General features: G+C 47.1%; 1 long non-coding RNA gene across 2 annotated transcripts in view; it reads right to left on the reverse strand.

The window, feature by feature from the left end:
• LOC140848673 (uncharacterized) overlaps positions 1–7,050 on the reverse strand; it is a 55,290-nt gene extending 48,240 nt beyond the window's left edge. The window contains exon 1 of one of the 2 annotated variants that reach the window (XR_012129771.1): positions 6,960–7,050. This is a non-coding gene — a long non-coding RNA (uncharacterized lncRNA). Of the gene's footprint in view, positions 1–3,903; positions 4,193–6,959 lie in introns of those variants that run through there. The other variant, XR_012129772.1, reaches the window with a different exon arrangement.
• Between the last annotated feature and the right edge of the window lie 10,015 nt (positions 7,051–17,065).

Below are 17,065 nucleotides of genomic sequence, written 5' to 3' on the forward strand. Positions count from 1 at the left end.
TGCTTACTGCGGTATCTCAGGGACTGGACAATGCCTCATTCGCTCGTTACATAGTTTTTCAGTGAATGGTGAACATCTCAAAGGGTTTTATAAGAACAAAACAAGAAAATATATGCCAAGTGCTTAGTAGAGCATCTACTCCTTGTTGAACCCAAAACAAATACTGCCTTATTATTGATTTGGGTAAAAATTTGTCATGACTATTTCCATTTCCTTTCTCATTTTTTAACTTGCCATTGAAATATAACATACATAAAAGCACAAAATTATTTGAGTTATTTGACTGCACTTGGCCCACCCCACTTCTCTTTGCCCAAGGAAACTTCTGCCAGGTGATCCTACTGCAACATATTGTTCCTGGACATCCGCACGGTACTCACATCCCAAGAAATCGGGCCAGTTAAATGGTGGCCAGTTAGCCTCACTTCTCCAGCTTAGAAACCAATAGAGGAAAGTCTCTGTTTCCCTGAAGATACCAACAATAGCCCCCTGGACAGTGTAGCAGTGGGTGTAAGTCAGTGTAGACACTTCAGTGTCAAGAACACATCGAAGCTCTAGGGCCTCTGTGGTTTCCCAGAGCTGCCTGCAGAGGCAGCCACAGAGTTAATGGTTTTCTCATCTCCTCTCTTAAATAGGGACCCTGCCTTTCATAATGATGGTACCAGGAGCTACTAGACAATAAAATGCCAAACAGAGATAAACCAGGGAGAGGTCTTCTGAGTTACTCATTCATCCACGCATGGCGCACCCCTGAGTGTTATCATGAGCTTCAGGGTAAGCATAAAATCACCAACCAGCTATGGTCCTGCCTCCTAGGGTTAACAGCTCGGTAGGCTAAATAGATATTGAATGAATAACTACAGGTACAATGGGTGTTATGAAAGAGACGTCTGGAGTTTTTTGCTAAGTGTAGAAAGGGCGGAGCTAACTTCATGGAAGGAGGAGGGGTGATTGGTAAGGCCTTCCTGAAATGTCAGAGTTGACCAACCAGAGAGCTGATATGTGAGGTCAGAGGGCCACTCTCAGGCCACCTTTCTGAGGAGTCTCCCTCAGCCACTGCAACTCTGCATCCCTGAGCCACAGGGCAACTGCACCGTGAAAACTGAGAGACTCTTCTGGATGCCTTGAGGTTCCCAAGCTATGCCAATGGGCAGCCGGGAGTCTGTCTCTGAAGGGGAGGCCAGGACATCCACGTCTAAAGGCCCTCCCGCCTTGCTGGCCTCAGCACTAGAGGGACATTCCCCAGTCCTGTGTGGCCAAAGTTCCCCAGTCCTGTGTGGCCACAGATCCTTGTCCTTTTACTCCATAGTGAGTCTTCCAACCTTTGGATCTTGTTATGAAAAATTCAGCCGCAGGTATCCCAAGAAAATACCTTCCCTCTCCAAAGTCTGCTTTTCTAGACTAAGATTGACAAACTTTTTTTCTATAAAATTCCAGGTGGTAAATAATTTAGGCTTTGTGGGTCATATGGTCCCCAGTCACAGTTACTCAGCTCTGCTGTCGTAGTGCAAAAACAGCTGTACACAACTTGTACACAGATGAGTGTGGCTGGGCTCCGATAAAACTATTACTAAAACAGCCATGAGATTTGGCCTGAATGCCATAGTTTGCTGACTCCTACTTCAGACTGTTGTCTTTCTGTGGATTTAGAAAGTCGAGTTTGAAACTCAGGGCCAGTAATGATTTCTTTGTTGTAGGTAGTGGCCTCCCTCCTCTTTCCTGGGCAATGAGTTGGGTCCCCCAGCCCAGCTTTAAGGACTCTGAAGGAGCAAAAAGTAAATCACTAAGAAGGGCAAATATATCAGGAGGCTCTTCAAAGCATTATCCTGAAACATAGTACAGCCTTAAAAAAAGTATTCACAAAACATAGAATGAAATCCTCTCTGACTTTATTCATCACTACAAAAACCTGGACAGCTTGGAACCAATCTCCCCACCTCTGTTCCTGCCCCAGTTCAACCCATTCTCCACTCTCCTGCCACGCTGTCTTTTAAAAACACAAGTCTGATCCTGTCAGTCCTCTGCTTCAAGCCCTACAATGGTTCCCCATTGCTCTTAGGATAAAGGCTTTGTGGGACAGCAGAGCTCAAACCCAGCAGCCATTCCCCTCTGCTTCCTTGTCACCAAAGCCCAATGTGCCTGGCCCCAGAGCTGCTCTAACCCAAGCACAGCAATCCTACGCCAGTGATTGGTCTGCAGGTGAGCGCATGACACAGTTCTGACCAATAAGACAGAAGAAGTCTGTGGGGTGCTTTGGGGAAATTCTTCTCTGTTAAGAGAGAGCATGTAAAAGAAAACGGTATTTTCCCCTACTCTCAGAACACTTCCAACACCAGATGTGTGGGTTTTTCCACACCAAGCAATTCTCACGTTCTCAGTGGACACTGACAGGGTATCCCACAATTTAACTCAAATCTGACATTTATTGCCTGGAGTTAGTGCAGACCCCACAGGTTAAGGGCTCAGTCCCACAAGACTGCCTCCTCCCCATGCCCCACCCCTCACTTCAGACTCAAACACAAGTCCCAGATTGTCACCTGTACTTGTGATCCACAAGTTGTAAATCAGGAGTTTCTATCACCCACTTCTCGGGTTCAAAAATTTGCTAGGATGGCTCATAGAACTCAGGGAAACATTTATTAACAGCTGATTGACTTATTAGTAAGGATATTACAAAGGATGCAGTTGAACAGCCAGATGAAGAGCCACAGGATGAGGCCGGGGCCAGGAGCCCGGAGCTTCCACACCCTCTCCCAGCCTGCCTCTCTCCCCGAAACCTCCACGGGGTCACCCACCCAGGGGCCACCTCCACGCCAGAGTTTAGGGATTTTTATGGAGGCTTCATCACATAAACACAATCAATTATTAACTAAATCTCCAGGCTCTCTCCCCTCCGCAGGGGTTGGGTAGTGGGGCTGAAAGTTCAAAGTTTCTAATCTGAGGCTTCGTTTTTCTAATGACCAGCCTCTATCCTGAAGCTAATCTAGGGGCCCCAGCCACCAGTCATCTCGTTAACATACAGAAAGACACTCAGCTTTCTGGCAATTCCAAGGATATCATAAGTTCTTATGTCAGGAACTAGGGTTAAAGACCAAAGAGTAGATTAGAAGATGCTCCTAGCACATCTATAACTCAGGAAATTACAAGGGTTTTAGCAGCTCTGTGCCAGGAACCAGAGACAAAAACGAATGTATTTCTTATTATAACACGGTGTGTACAAGAAAGGTTGTTCTTAGCAGCTTCCCTTCTGCTTGGGAAATTGTCACGTAGGAGTGAGATGCGTGGAGAGGCAGCAGCACCAGGGATCGTATTACCCCCGGGCTGTAATTTACAGAGAATGAAGTTGATCCAGAATCCCTTGGGACCCCTGAAAGCTCAAGCTTCCAAGGACTTTCCAGGGCTGAGGAAAATATGTAAGCAAGCCTGGACCAAATTCAGTTCTTCATTGTATAAGGAGCAGGAAAATGAATGGACAAGTGCAGGTCTCCCTGTGTCATGGCCGGTAGGAGCCTGTCCTCTCCTGAGACTGGTGCGCACAGCGTGACCTTTATTCTCCCAAGAGACAAACTCAGTGGAGAGTAAACCAAAGCTGTCCACTGATGGCACGTCAGGCTCCTGGCTAAGCCCTGTTATGAAACTTCTGGTTGAATTAACAGGCAAAGCTGCGCACATACTTGGTTTTATTTACCCAGATGGATTTTCAAGTTTTTGAGCTCTTATGTATACATGTCACACCGCCCAAGTTGCTATAAACCCTTGAGCAATTTGCAGCATATCTAGACCAGTCTTGGCTCCCAGGGGGTCACCCTCTGAGGAGGCACTGCTGGGTTCTTGGAATGCAGTCAAAGAACTTAACAATCAAGGACTTTTCCAAATATGTGCATAAAGTTGTGAAAGCTGTACCTTCTCCCGCCTTGGCCCAGCAGCAGCCTGGGGTGCTCCGCTCCAATAGGCAAGAGCCAAGGGAAGCTCATTTTTCTTTTCCTTCCAGCTACGATACACCTCTTTATTCAGACTGGCTTTAAAAGGATGAAATGTTGGGAGAAACTATAAGGAATTCCATCATTGGAGAAAAGCTGGAATCATGGCTTCAGTGGAACTCTCTTCCCTGTGTCCTTTGACTGTTCCTCTTTTACAGTCGCCAGACCTTGATGGAAGAGAAGGCAAGAATCCTAACCCAGCTGGGATTTCCTCCTGGGAGAGTAAAAAGTCTAATGGAAAAGAGAAACACATAAAAAATACAACACAGATTTGAATGTGTACCCAGATAGAGGAAAGCCGAGAAGTCTAGGGTCGAGTCTGCCCCACAGGAAGGTAATACTGAGTAACACTGAGAGGTTACAGGTCTGGCCCTGCCATGCCCTTCACATAATACCGCACTTAATCATCTCAACATCCCTATGGCGTAAATGCTCTGTTCCCATCATCCCTGTTTCATAGATGTGGGACCTGACTCTTCACAAAATAACTCATTTAATCATTGCAACAACCCAAAAGATAAATTCTATTATTATCAGCATCTCCATTTTACAGATGTAGGAACTGAGTGTCTAAGTTAGTTGCCCAAGACCATGGAGTTGGTAAGTGACAGACGTCTGATTTGGACCTGGCAGTCTGATTCCACAGCCCCTGTGACCTCTTAGAAGAGAAAATAAAACAGCAAAGACATAGTGAGCTTTTTATAATGCAAGTCAGATCATGTCACCCCCACTGCTTAAAATCCCCTCAGTGGCTTCCCTCTACTTTTAGGATGGAGACCAACTCCTTACCCGCCATGCCAGCCTGCTGTCTGTGGCTCAGATGTGTCATGCTGGCTGCCACCATAGTGTTTTTGCATGAGCTCCTCCTTCTGCGTGAATTGCTTTGCCTCCTCCTCCCTCAGAGCTTCTCTCTAGCATCACTTCCTGAGCCTTTCCTGACCCTGACCCGATCCCTGTCCCTTGAGCATCCCCCAGTCCTTGCTCTCATCTGCCCTACCACGTTCCTTGTCAGTGTACTGTCACGCTGACTGGGTGATTCTTTGATTGCCATCTGTCCCTTCTCTACACCAACCCTGTCTAATAGAAATATGGCATGAGACACATAGGTCATTTTAGATTTCCTCATAGCCACATTTAAAAAAGTAAAAAGGAACTGATGAAATTCATCTTAATAACCTATTTTATGTAGCTTGTTATACCCAAAGTATCATTTCAACACATAAGCAAAATGAAAATTATTAATGAGCTATTTTACATTGTATTTAACATATTAAGTCTTCAAAATCCAGTCTGGATTTTACATTTTACACACACAGAACATTCTCGATTCAGATGTGCTGCATTTCAGGTGTTCAAGAGCCACATGGGACTTGTGCTACCACACTGGACAGTGCTCGTCTAGTCCAATCTCCTGCCCTAAGGGAGGTCAAGTATGGCCATTTCACAGGTCCAAAATGGTGAGCTTAGTGGCTCTCAATGAGAGGTGATTTCTCCCCCAAGGGACATTTGGCACTGTATGGAGGTGGTTCAGACTGTCATGACTTGGTGGGGGTGGGCAAGGTGGTAGTAAATGCTACTGGCATCCTGCAATGCACGGGACAGCCCCTCACAATAAGGAGTGACTTGGCCAAAGCTGTCAGTAGTGCCCTGGTAGATGAAAGACTCAGGGACTCACACATGCCGTTTACTGTGTCCTTCCCTCCTGCTTCCGGAGCCTGTTCCTTCTGCCATCTACACTGTCTGCTGTGCCTGTGCGAGACTCACAACCTTCCTACAGAGCCCACCTCCATGAACCAGTCTGGAGGAGTCTTCCGGTGGGCTGCCGTGCCAGGAGCAGGGCCATTCCAGGTCTGCCTTCTAGAAGCAGGTGGGAGCCCAGCGGCATTTGCCTTGGGTTTGTATCCTCCTCCGCAGACCCACACACCACGAGAGGCTGGGAGTGGAATCCACTGGTGGTTTCCATTGCAAACTAGTTCTTAGCATCATTAAAAATCCTGACTTGGGTTTGTGAAAGGAGGACAAGAGCAGCAGACCATGAACAGACACCCTGCCTCAGCCCAGCCTGTCTGCCTGCTGAGCTGGGCTCCACAGGAGACAAGCTGGAATATGCATGAGACAGCCCCACATCCCAGGAGCAATGGAAGATGAAGAACACACAGCCTGGGGCAGAAAGGCACCCAGGGCACTGGCCCGCTCCCCCAGGCTCCCCTTCCTCCCTTAGCTCCAGGAGGCTGGCACAGCCAGCCGGCAGCATCACTGAAACTTGTTGCTCTTTCAACTTCCTCCCACCAGTTTAGGAGGAGGTTAAAGGCAATAGTTCCATAGAACTCACTTTCTAAAAGGGTCAGGACAACACATCTGTAAGGCAGAAAACTGGATGGAGCTTGGAAGGCTTTTCCCCAAGCCCAAGCCCACCCCTTGCCCTTTTGAGGGCCGCTTGCTTGCACAGGCTCTACGCAGGTTCTGAGAAAATAGAAAGTGGATGGTACAAGGCCTGGCCTTTACTGGAGATTTAATGTTAAACAATAATTTTTTAATAGTATCAACCTAGAGAGAGCCCAGGCTGAACCACTCAGGGCCTCAAACAGCTCCCAAACCCCTCACTCTTCACAGATGAATTTCATTTTTGAGTTTTATTGAGGTAAATTGACATAAAAAAACTGAAACATCTAAAGCCTACAATTTGGTAAGTTTTGACAAATGTATACACCTGTAAAACCACTGCCACACTCCAGGTGGTAAACATGTCCATCCCTCTGTCTCTCCTAGTTTCCTGATGCCCCTGCAGAGTTCCCCCTCTCCCCTCACCTCCAGGCAACCACTGATCTGCATTTCCTATCATTTTATATACCAAAAGTTGTTTACCTACCCACTTGACAGTGTCTTGCCAATGGGTTTCAGCCCCGGGCAAGTTCGCTATGGATTCAGTGTGACTGCAGAAATGATAGTAGAATGTTATTGGGTGAAAGGGTTTATTACCCAGCTTGTTCTCCCGGCCATAGATCCAGCACTAGAGTTACGTCTGCATCCAACAGTCTGCAGGTCTGTAATCCTCCGTGGTCTCTGCCCCCACGCAGAGCACTGCACGGGAGCTCTTTATATAGTGACTCAGTCAGTAATAGCTCATTGCCTATAGGTGTGGAAGCAGTAGCCTAGCAACAGGCCCAGTTACATCATCAAGTGGTTTAAGTTCAATGAGGATCCTGGCCATAGGAACTCTAACTTTCCCCACAAAGGGCTTTTGCAAATAAAGCTGCTGTGAATGTTGACTGGCAAGTCTTCCTGTGGTCATGTGCTTCTATTTCCCTTGGATAAAAACCTATGGTATTTACCTGGTAATGGCTGAGATCATAAGGTATAAATTGAACTTCTTAAGGAATTGGCAAACTGTTCCAAAGTAGTTGTGATAAAAAAGACCTCAATTCAGAGTCACAGGGAAGTCAGATAGAATGAAACCAAAGTCAATAATGCAAGTGGGCAAGTTTATTACACTCTGAAACAGAGCCAGCCTGACCTATGTCTGAGAGGCCCCCACTGCCTATTGTGAGGCTTCTTTTATGACTGGAGGGGCAGAGAAGTCCTTGATTGACAGTTCTGGCCCTCTAGGCATGATCTGATTGGCAAAATGAGCACATGGGCTGCACTGTGCCTGTGCTTCTAGTGTTTCTTATCTGGGGAGACCCTGGACATTTCCTGAGTTACTCTTGGCCCCTGTGGGCCAAGTCTGATTGACTCCCTGAGTCATTTCTGGCTTTCCGGCTCTATCTGATCAACTCCCTGGGTCATTTTGGGGGGTCCCACTCTCCTTCCATCCCACTCATGTCTTTCTTTCTTCCTAACAGTTGTACTGATTTATGTTCCAAAAAGCAGTGTATGAGAGTTCCACTGCTCCACATCCTTGCCAACACTTGGTGTGGTCAGTCTTTTTCATTTTAGCTATTTGAGTGGGTGAAAAGTGGTAGCTTAATGTGGTTTTAATTTGCATTAAAACCATGACAACTGTGGAGCATTTTTTTCATGTGCTTAATTGCCCCCCGTTTATCTTCTTTGTTCAAACAAGTGTCTTTTCAAATCTTTTGCCCATCTTTAAAAATTGGGTTGTTTTCTTATTATTATCTATTGAGAGTTGTTTATATAATCTGGATTCAAATCTTTTCTGGATTCAAATCTTTTATAGATATGTGATTTGCAAGTATTTTCCCCCAGTCTGTTCTTTGCCTTTTCATCCTTTTAACTGTATCTTTCAAAGAATAAGAGTTCATAAATTTTAATTTAAAAAATATTTTATCATGAGGTGACTTCACAGATTTGGGGGATCCATTTGGAATGTTCTGCTAGATGTTTAGAATGGACTCTGTAGTCTCTAACCAAACCACCCCCCTGCTGAGCATTCTGCAACTATGCAATTGTCCAAGAGGTTTCCAGGAGACACCTCTGTGTGTCTTAGTTTTCTCATCTGTAAAATGAAGGTAATAATAATAAATAATACTTATTATTATTTATTATTAACAATATAATAATGAATAATAAACCCACTTCACAAGGTTGATATAGGAATTAAATTAGTTAATAAATGTAAAGCACTTAGTAAGTGCTTCATAAGTGTTATTTGGTATTATTACTTCTCATGAAGGATTTCCCCACCAGCCAAATATATCACCTTGGGGCAAAATACCTGGACAATTCTGGTTGCTTTGATAAACATTTGTTTATCTCTATGCTAGTCCTGGAGAAATGTTAAACTCATTTATCTATTGAAACACCCAAGACAGGAGATAAAATTTTTACACTTTACATACAAGGAAACTGAGACCCAGTGTGGTTAGGGAGCAGCTGAGCTAGAATTCAAACTTCAGCCTGTTTGGCTCAAAACCTATGATGATAGCCGTCAGTCTCTCTGACTCTCCTCGTAAGACAGACTCCTTGCCAACGAGTAGAGTAGTCACTCCTGAAAGTGCTGGGTCTTCTGCCTCTGGCCTTGCTTGTCCACTTGTCCTGGTGGTGAGGCTGCAAACCCACTACAGGCCTTGTTCAGGTGGGGGCGACTCCCATGTAGATGCCCCTTGCTAGACATGGCTCTACTCCAAGGCAGGAAAGGCACAGCTTCAAGGGCCACTTAGAAAATGAGTCAGACAGAGACCCACAGGCTCTTAAGAATGGAGAGGAACTTTTGGGGTCACCCAGTTCAGGTTTTGCTAAGACAAAACTCCCCCCGAGCACCCTTGGCCCTGCTCGGGGTGAGAGGAACATTCCTGCCCCACCAGCTAGCCTTTTCCCTTCTCCAGCTCCAACGGGCAGACACCCTTCCTGTCTCCCTACAGTTTCCCGACACGACAAAGGCACACAACAAAGTTTTCTGAAACGCTGGGCTGTCATAGTGTAGGTTTTCCAGGGCAGCGTTTGCTGAGCCTTCCCACTGTGACTCCTGTGGTCCCCCAGGAGATGCCATACCTGCCCCACTCTGTGCTCTGGAGTACATTTCCTGGTGGGGCCCCTGTGGGCCTCTCCCTCAAAGTCTCAGTTCCTTCATCTCTGAAGTGGGGATGACCACCTCACAAAAGTGTTGAGATTAAATGAATAAACATGTAAAACCCTGAGAACTGCCTGCACAGAATGCTCGGTCACTGGCTCGGAGCTGAATGAAGGTGATGGTTGACAGAAAGGTCACAACCTCCTGGCTTGCTGTCAAGTTTTTTCCTAATCATGGTACAAAGAAGAACTGGGATATCTGGGAGACGTATGTATCCCTAACACAGTGGATTTTAAAATAAACAGGTCAGAACATGTATCAGTGAATGCAGTCACCAAATGTACTGCCTTGGGTGATTCAATGATACTCAAAAATTTTCAGACACTGTTGGTTTCTGTGCCATTTCTTCAGGAGCCTCAGGATGGCAAGTGGCAAGGGAAGGAAGTAGGGATCAAGCTGGGGCATCTTTGGGATCCAAATAAAGTGCAGAGGAAATGCCATGAAAATAGTTTTCTCTGATTATTGTTTCCAACCAAGGTTTGAGCAATGGAAACATTGTGGAGTATGTGGAAGAGGTGACTACTTTGGGATTATACAACTATTTCAATATTTCAACATTCTGATCTTCTTTTCTCAATACTATTTCCATGACTTTTTCTCAATTCACTCATTCAGAAAGCATGTATTGCCTTTCAGTCAGAACCACCATCTTCTAGTAGTTCGCCAAAATGACCAACACAAAGGAAAAGAGGAAAAACACCTGCTGTATGTTCCCTAGTCCTTTCAGAAAACAGTTGTTCCATGCATACATTTGTTATGTGCAAATCTACAAGGGAGGGGAGTTGTAGACATCAAGGAAATGGGCACTGTTTAAAAAGGAAAGCCCCTGTCAGTGTCACCACAGCAAAACGGAAGAGTCCATGCTGCAAACAAGTAAGAGCAAGATTCTTGCCAAGAGAATCAATGCACATTTTGAGTGTATTAAGCACTCTAAGAGCTAAGTTAGCTTCCTGAAAGGCATAAAGGAAAATGATCAGAAATAGAAGGTTCAGCTGAAGCACCAGCCTGCTCCACTCAGAGAGGCACAGTGCGAAGGAGAGAGAACCAACGGAAAGGAGCTTGGGCAGCTGAACCCATTCCCTATGAGTTCATGGCATAACAGGTGTCAAAAAGAAGCGCAGTGAAGATGCTCTGTATATTGTAATGATGGATACATGTCGTCATACATTTGTCCAACCCACAGAATATTCAGCACCAAGAGTGAACTCTAACTAGCATCAAAAAAAGGTAGAGAGAGAAAGGAAGGAAGAAAGGAAAGGAAAGAGAGAGAGAAGGAAGGGAGGGAGGGAGGGAGAGAGGGAGGGAGGGAAGGAAGGAAGGAAGGAAGGAAGGAAGGAAGGAAGGAAGGAAGGAAGGAAGGAAGGAAGGAAGGAAGGAAGGGAGGGAGGGAGGGAGGGAGGGAGGGAGGGAGGAAAAGTGTTGGCAAAGAAGTGGAGAAAAGGGAACCCTCATACACTGCTGGTGGGATTGCAAATTGGCGCAGCCACTATGGAAAGCAGTATGGAGGTTCTCAAAAAACTACAACAGAAATATCATATGACCCAGCAATTACCCTTCTGGAAATTTACCTGAGGAAACCAAAATCACTAATTCAAGAACATACACATATTCCTATGTTTATTGAAACATTATTTACAGCAGCCGAGATGTGGAAGCAACCGGAGTGTCCATCAGTAGATGAATGGATAAAGAAGAGGTGGTACAGATACACAATGGACTATTACTCAGCCATAAAAAAGAATGAAATCTTGCCATTTCTGAAAACACGGATGGACCTAGAGGGTATTATGTTAAATGACATAAATCAGACAAAGAAAGACAATATGATACCAGTTCACTTTTATGTGGAATCTAAAAACAAAACAGAAATAGACTCATAAACACGAGAATAGTGGAGAAACAGTGGAGAATGGTAAGGAGATGGGCGAAATAGGTGAAAGGGAAAAAAAAGGAACAAACTCCCAATTATAAAATCAATTAATCATGAGGATCAAGTACAGCATAGGGAATACAGTCAATAGCATTGTAATCACTTTGTGTGAGGACGGATGGTAACCACCCTTATCACAGCGAGCATTTAGTTATGATATATTATTGTCAGATCACTATGCTGTACACCTGGAATCAACGTAATATTCTATGTCAACTATATTCCAATTAAAAAATGATTAAGATGGTTAAAAAAAAGAGTGAACCCTAAGATAAATTATGGACTTGGGTGATTATAATGTGTCTGTGTAAATTCATCTGTGGTTTAAAAGAAAGCCCCACCCTGGTGAGTGACATTGAGACGGGGGGAGGGGGAGCTCTGCATGCGGTGGCAGGGGTGTGGGAAGTCTCTGTACATTCCTCTCAATTTTGTTGTAAACCTGAAGCTTCTCTAAAAAACACAGTCTTTTTTTTTTTTTAAAGAAGACCTCTGGAATGTTTTTTTTAAAGCATATATTGAGCACATTCTTTTTGCCACCAGTGGCTTTGGCATTTGGGAACACAAAAATGAATAAAACAGTCCCTAACCTTGAATAAGCTATTACCATATGTGAGGCTCTGTGAATGTGCTCATTTATTCCTCAGATCAACTATATGCGACGGGCACTCTCATGATCCCCATGTCATAGATGAGGGAACTGAGGCAGGCAGGCATTAAGGACCCTGTCAGAAATGCCACGGTCAGTAAGGAGTAGGGCAGGATTCAGACCCAGGCAGACTGGCTATGGAGCCCGTCTTCCTCGCTGAAGGCCACTTGGGAGCTTGAGCTGCTTAGGAAGGGTGAGAGGAAATGAACAGACAACTGGACAGTGCGGAAGAGAAGGGGGTCCCTAATATGTCCTCACAAGCTCAGAGGTCTTCTGTTGGAAAAGCTTGGTGATTTTAGTCTAAAAATGTCACCTATACCAGCGCATTTATTCAAGATATCCTCGCTGAGTATGTACAATGTGCCAGGTATGCGCCTGAGGGGAGGCACGCCTCCATGAGCGGGCCAGACGGGATGGAGAAGATTTACATGGGCCACGAGCCTCAAAGGCACTGAGTGCCCTGAGGAGGTGCAGAGGGATCTGGGTCCATCATAACAGAAAGCAGCCGCCTCTGAGCACAAGGGTAAGCTTGCTGGAAGCAGGCACATTAGCTATGCTTTGTGGGGAGGAGGCAGGTTCTAAACAGGGGGGAAAGCATATGACCAGGTCAGAATATTGGAGACAGCCTGGAGCATTCGAGGACCCAAGAGAAATCTAGTGCAACTCATGCGTAGAAAGGGAGGGGAGAGACATGCCGGAAGGAGCTCGAGAGGTATTCCAACACCAGATTTTCCTGGATCCTTCATCCTGAAGCAATGGCATAGCCATGGAAGCAGTGGGTCATTTTAATTAGGCTAAGTTAAACTATTACAAATCAGCTCCAAAATGCACAATAGATATTTCTCTCTCACTCACATCACAGCCCAAGGCATAGATTCCTTCCTGCTTAGTAAACGACCATATCTGTTACCAGTTGTCCTAATACCGCATAACAGACAACCATAAATCTTCAGTGGCACACAACAGTGTTTCCTGCAAGGCGTGTGGAGTTAGGTGAGGCTCAGCCAGACAGCTCTGCGGGCTTTGCTGGGCTCACTCACATGTCACGGGTTGCTGGTTGTGGGCTGGTCTGGCTGGCGCTGGCCGCACAACCAGGGGAGCTGACTCACTCCGGGCTCCTCTCCTCCTCTAGCGAACTAGTCAAAAATGCTCATATGGAGATGGCAGAGGTGCAAACAAACAAGCCGGAACAGGCAGGATTTCTTAAGACTTAGGCTTCGAATTTCTGCCTCATTTTATTGGCCAAAGCAATGGGATATGTATGGTATGATCTGACCGATATACTCCACCTTACGGGAGGCATGCTGAGTTCGCATGACAATAAGACAGATGCACAGGGGGATGAGAACTGGAACTATCAGGTGTGCTCTACCTACTGCGGCCCATCCGGAACTCCCTGGCTCCTTCCACCTTGTGACTCTGCCATCCCCTAGAGCGCTGTCATTACCCAAAACCAACCCAAGAGGAGCTGAGGATGGACTTGACCTATGAGTGGGCCACATCACTTCCTCTCACATCCCAGTGATGAAAGCTGGTTATGTGACTGGGCCTGGCTGCGTGTTCCTGCCCACACAGCTGTCTCCACCATGACTATACAGGACGGGGGTGAGAGGGACCTCTGATGGATAACCAGCCGTCTCTGACAAAGAGAATGACTCACTGCTGTGCTCCTCTAACTTCCTGAGGGAAGATGAGGATGTGATTAAAAACCCCTGCATCTGGTAGAAGTGATGGCAAACCCTCCCAGATAACCTTAATTAAAGGCATACCAGAGAGCAGCATATATATTGGGCATCAGTCTACAGGGGTGCTGTAAAGACACCAATCTTTGCAGATCCTAACACAGCAAGTAATGAGATAGAGACCAAACACAACCCTGTCCCTGGGCTCCACCTGCCCCACTGAAGCCGCACCCAAGCTCCCTCCCCCGCAGATGGCCCCCGTCCATGAAGAAGCTGCCACGCAAGCCCTTGGGACACCCAGGCAACCTCCAGCTCCAGGGGCTCAGCCACAGAGCCGGGAGGAAGCCCAGCACCCTCTGCCCGCCCTCCCTCAGAATGATGCCCTGGGAGCACATGCCTCTGCAAAGAGCCAGTGAGCTTGTCAGCCTCTCCTTAGAAAGCACCCACATGACCTGAATGCCAATGATTCCCCACACCCGTGAGGAGGGGGATGCAATTATAGCAAATTCTGCTTACAGTTCAGATTCAATATTTGGAAGGAATAATCCTGAAATAAGAGATTGCCTGATTTCTCTCCCAGGCCTGTGAATGGTTCATTAGCTCCTATTTGACATTTGATGGTTGAGTCTGATTGGCTTTATTGTGGAGTTGGACTTTAAGAAGTCCCCAAGACAGAGCAATCACATTTTACAATGATCCCCAACTGCAAATTTTAAAACATAAATGGCAGCTGTGCCTTGGACATCAATCCCACGAAGGCTGCAGGGAATTTGTGTTTCAACCCCACTCAGTGAAACTCAGTCCTGCTGGGCAAAGCTGGGTCCCTGACTCAGCAGACAGGATTTCCTCACCAGTTTAGCCTGGGGCTTCTGCAAACAAAAAAACCCCCAGATTTGAGCATCAGTCAAGACAAGTGTGTGCTGGGTTGGTGCGGGGCCACCTAGACACTGGGGTCTCTGAGAATGTGAGACTGAGTGTATGCTGGTGGAGGGGAGGGGCACAAGGGCTGCAGGAGGCCCCGGGAAGAGGGGAGTAAGAAAGGTCAGTCTGGGCTGGTCTCCTAGAAGGGGTGCTCCAGCGGCATGCAGCAGAGGGCAGTGTGAGGCACCACAGGCATGAGAGGTGAGCAAAGGGCTGGAGGAGCCCAGCAGCTCCCCAACTTTCTTGCTGGAGGCAGGTGTGCCTCTTCAGCGCTCCTGTAACCTCCTGACCTTCCCCACTCCCTGAGTCTGTCACAGGGTGTATCCTCCTGTGTCCTCATCAAAACTGTGGGCCCTTCAAGGGCAGGGACTGTCTTGCCAATTTCTTAGCCCTGGTGCCCAATAAGTGTGTGTTGGCGGAATGAAGAATTGCACCTAACCATGTTGTATGCTCTCAGCCAGTATGTTGTTGTCATTACAACGCTATTACATGAACCAACATCATTTCCTCAAGGGATCGGGACTCCAGGGACCAGGGACTTCCATGGGGCAGTGCTCATGGGAGGCACATGACAAGGGCTGTCCTCTCCCTCAGTTGTTCCCTTTGAGCCCTAGAAGGGACAGAGGGTAGAGGGGACAAGGGGACACCTGTTGAGGGCTGTAAAGTGGCCAGCTCTGGGAGAGGTGCTTTATAGCCCTATTGCTCCTACAGGCCAGTGTACAGTGCTCGGGAGCCCAGCCACTCAGAAGGTATATGCGTTCTCAGGAAAGTTAGTAAATCTCTCTGTGCCCCAGTGTTCTCTGTAAAGGGAGGGGTTTCTACAGTATTGTGTGCAGAATCCATGTGTCTGTAAAGCCTGAGACCAGGGCCTGCACAGCCTCAGCACCTAGTGACCCTCAGCTGGCATTACTGTGCCCTCATTCTGTCCATCACCCTCATTTTGCAGCCTAGGTGTGTTACTTCCCTCCCACAAATGGGAGCACTGACACTTAGAGAAGCGAATGCACTACAGGGGCCTCAGCTCTGGCCAGCTTCAAAGCCACGGCCTGGGAACAGCTGCTGGAGGGAGACAGAAAGTTATGATTCTGAAGCAGGGAGAACACTCCAATCTGGCCGCCCTGGGCTGGGTGCCTTCTCAGGCTCCCTCTGTCAATTCCCCGCTTCAAGACCGCACTAAGGTCTGCCTCCCCCAGCTCCCGGCCTCCACCTCGCCACACACCCTGGTTCCAAACCACAAGGCCTTCTCCGTCAGGCAGGAGCCCTCCGGCCACTCAGCCACTCTCCACAGCCAAGCACAGGTGGCCTCCCTCCCAGCACCCAGCACACACTCCTACACCCCACTTACCCAAACCACAAGGCCTTCTCCATCAGGCAGGAGCCCTCCGGCCACTCAGCCACTCTCCACAGCCAAGCACAGGTGGCCTCCCTCCCAGCACCCAGCACACACTCCTACACCCCACTTACACAGACATGAAAAATATACAAACACATGTTCCCATACACCACTCACACACATATCTGTTCACACACATGCTCACATGCACATGCCTACACACACTTACACATCTTATATACACATATATCCACACTCTCACATATACAGACACAAAATGCATACCCACGTACACATGCTCCCACACACCATTCTCACACATGTGCACACAATTACACATATACACACTCATATTGACACACTCATGTATAGACACACGTTTCCATCCACATGCTCACAAGCATGTGGATGCGTACACACAGGCTCACCCACAGATGCAGACGCACACACACACACACACACACACTCTTGCCATACCTGCCTTTGATGTTGGGGCAAGAAGGTAGAAATGCCAGCAGGTGCACACACAGAGTTCACATTGTGTCCACGGCCCAGAACAGCCCCACTCAGGTGCACTGGTCAGGGCCCGTCTCCGGAAGCCCTGCTGCCTCAGGCTGCCCCCAAGACCTGCCATCACTACCAGTTCCTGCCCATGGTGTGAACCTTCTCTTCCCTCTCCTCCCCATTTCAGCTTTTTGTCTCCTCAGCATCTGCTATCTGGAGATCCCAGGACTTGAGCACCAGCCAGCAAACAGGGACTTTTCCGTGAGGACTTCATGCATTTCCTCTTCCAGCTTTCAAGAAGCACACCGGTGGCATCTGTCATGATCACACTGGTAGAACACACACTCCTGGTATGGACAGGGGCACAGAGGCTTTCCATTGCCCCTCAAATCCAAGAGTGTAAGTGTTTGTTCACCCATTAATGCTCAAACCATGCCTCAGAAAGTTACGATTCTAAGGATTCAAGACTAAGGGTAATATCTTTGCCTGCAATGTTCCCTTCCCATCACCAGGGGGCATCCCTGATTCACTCATTTGTG

This window comes from Manis javanica, chromosome 4 (assembly GCF_040802235.1).
Source record: "Manis javanica isolate MJ-LG chromosome 4, MJ_LKY, whole genome shotgun sequence".
Taxonomy (NCBI): Eukaryota; Metazoa; Chordata; class Mammalia; order Pholidota; family Manidae; genus Manis; species Manis javanica.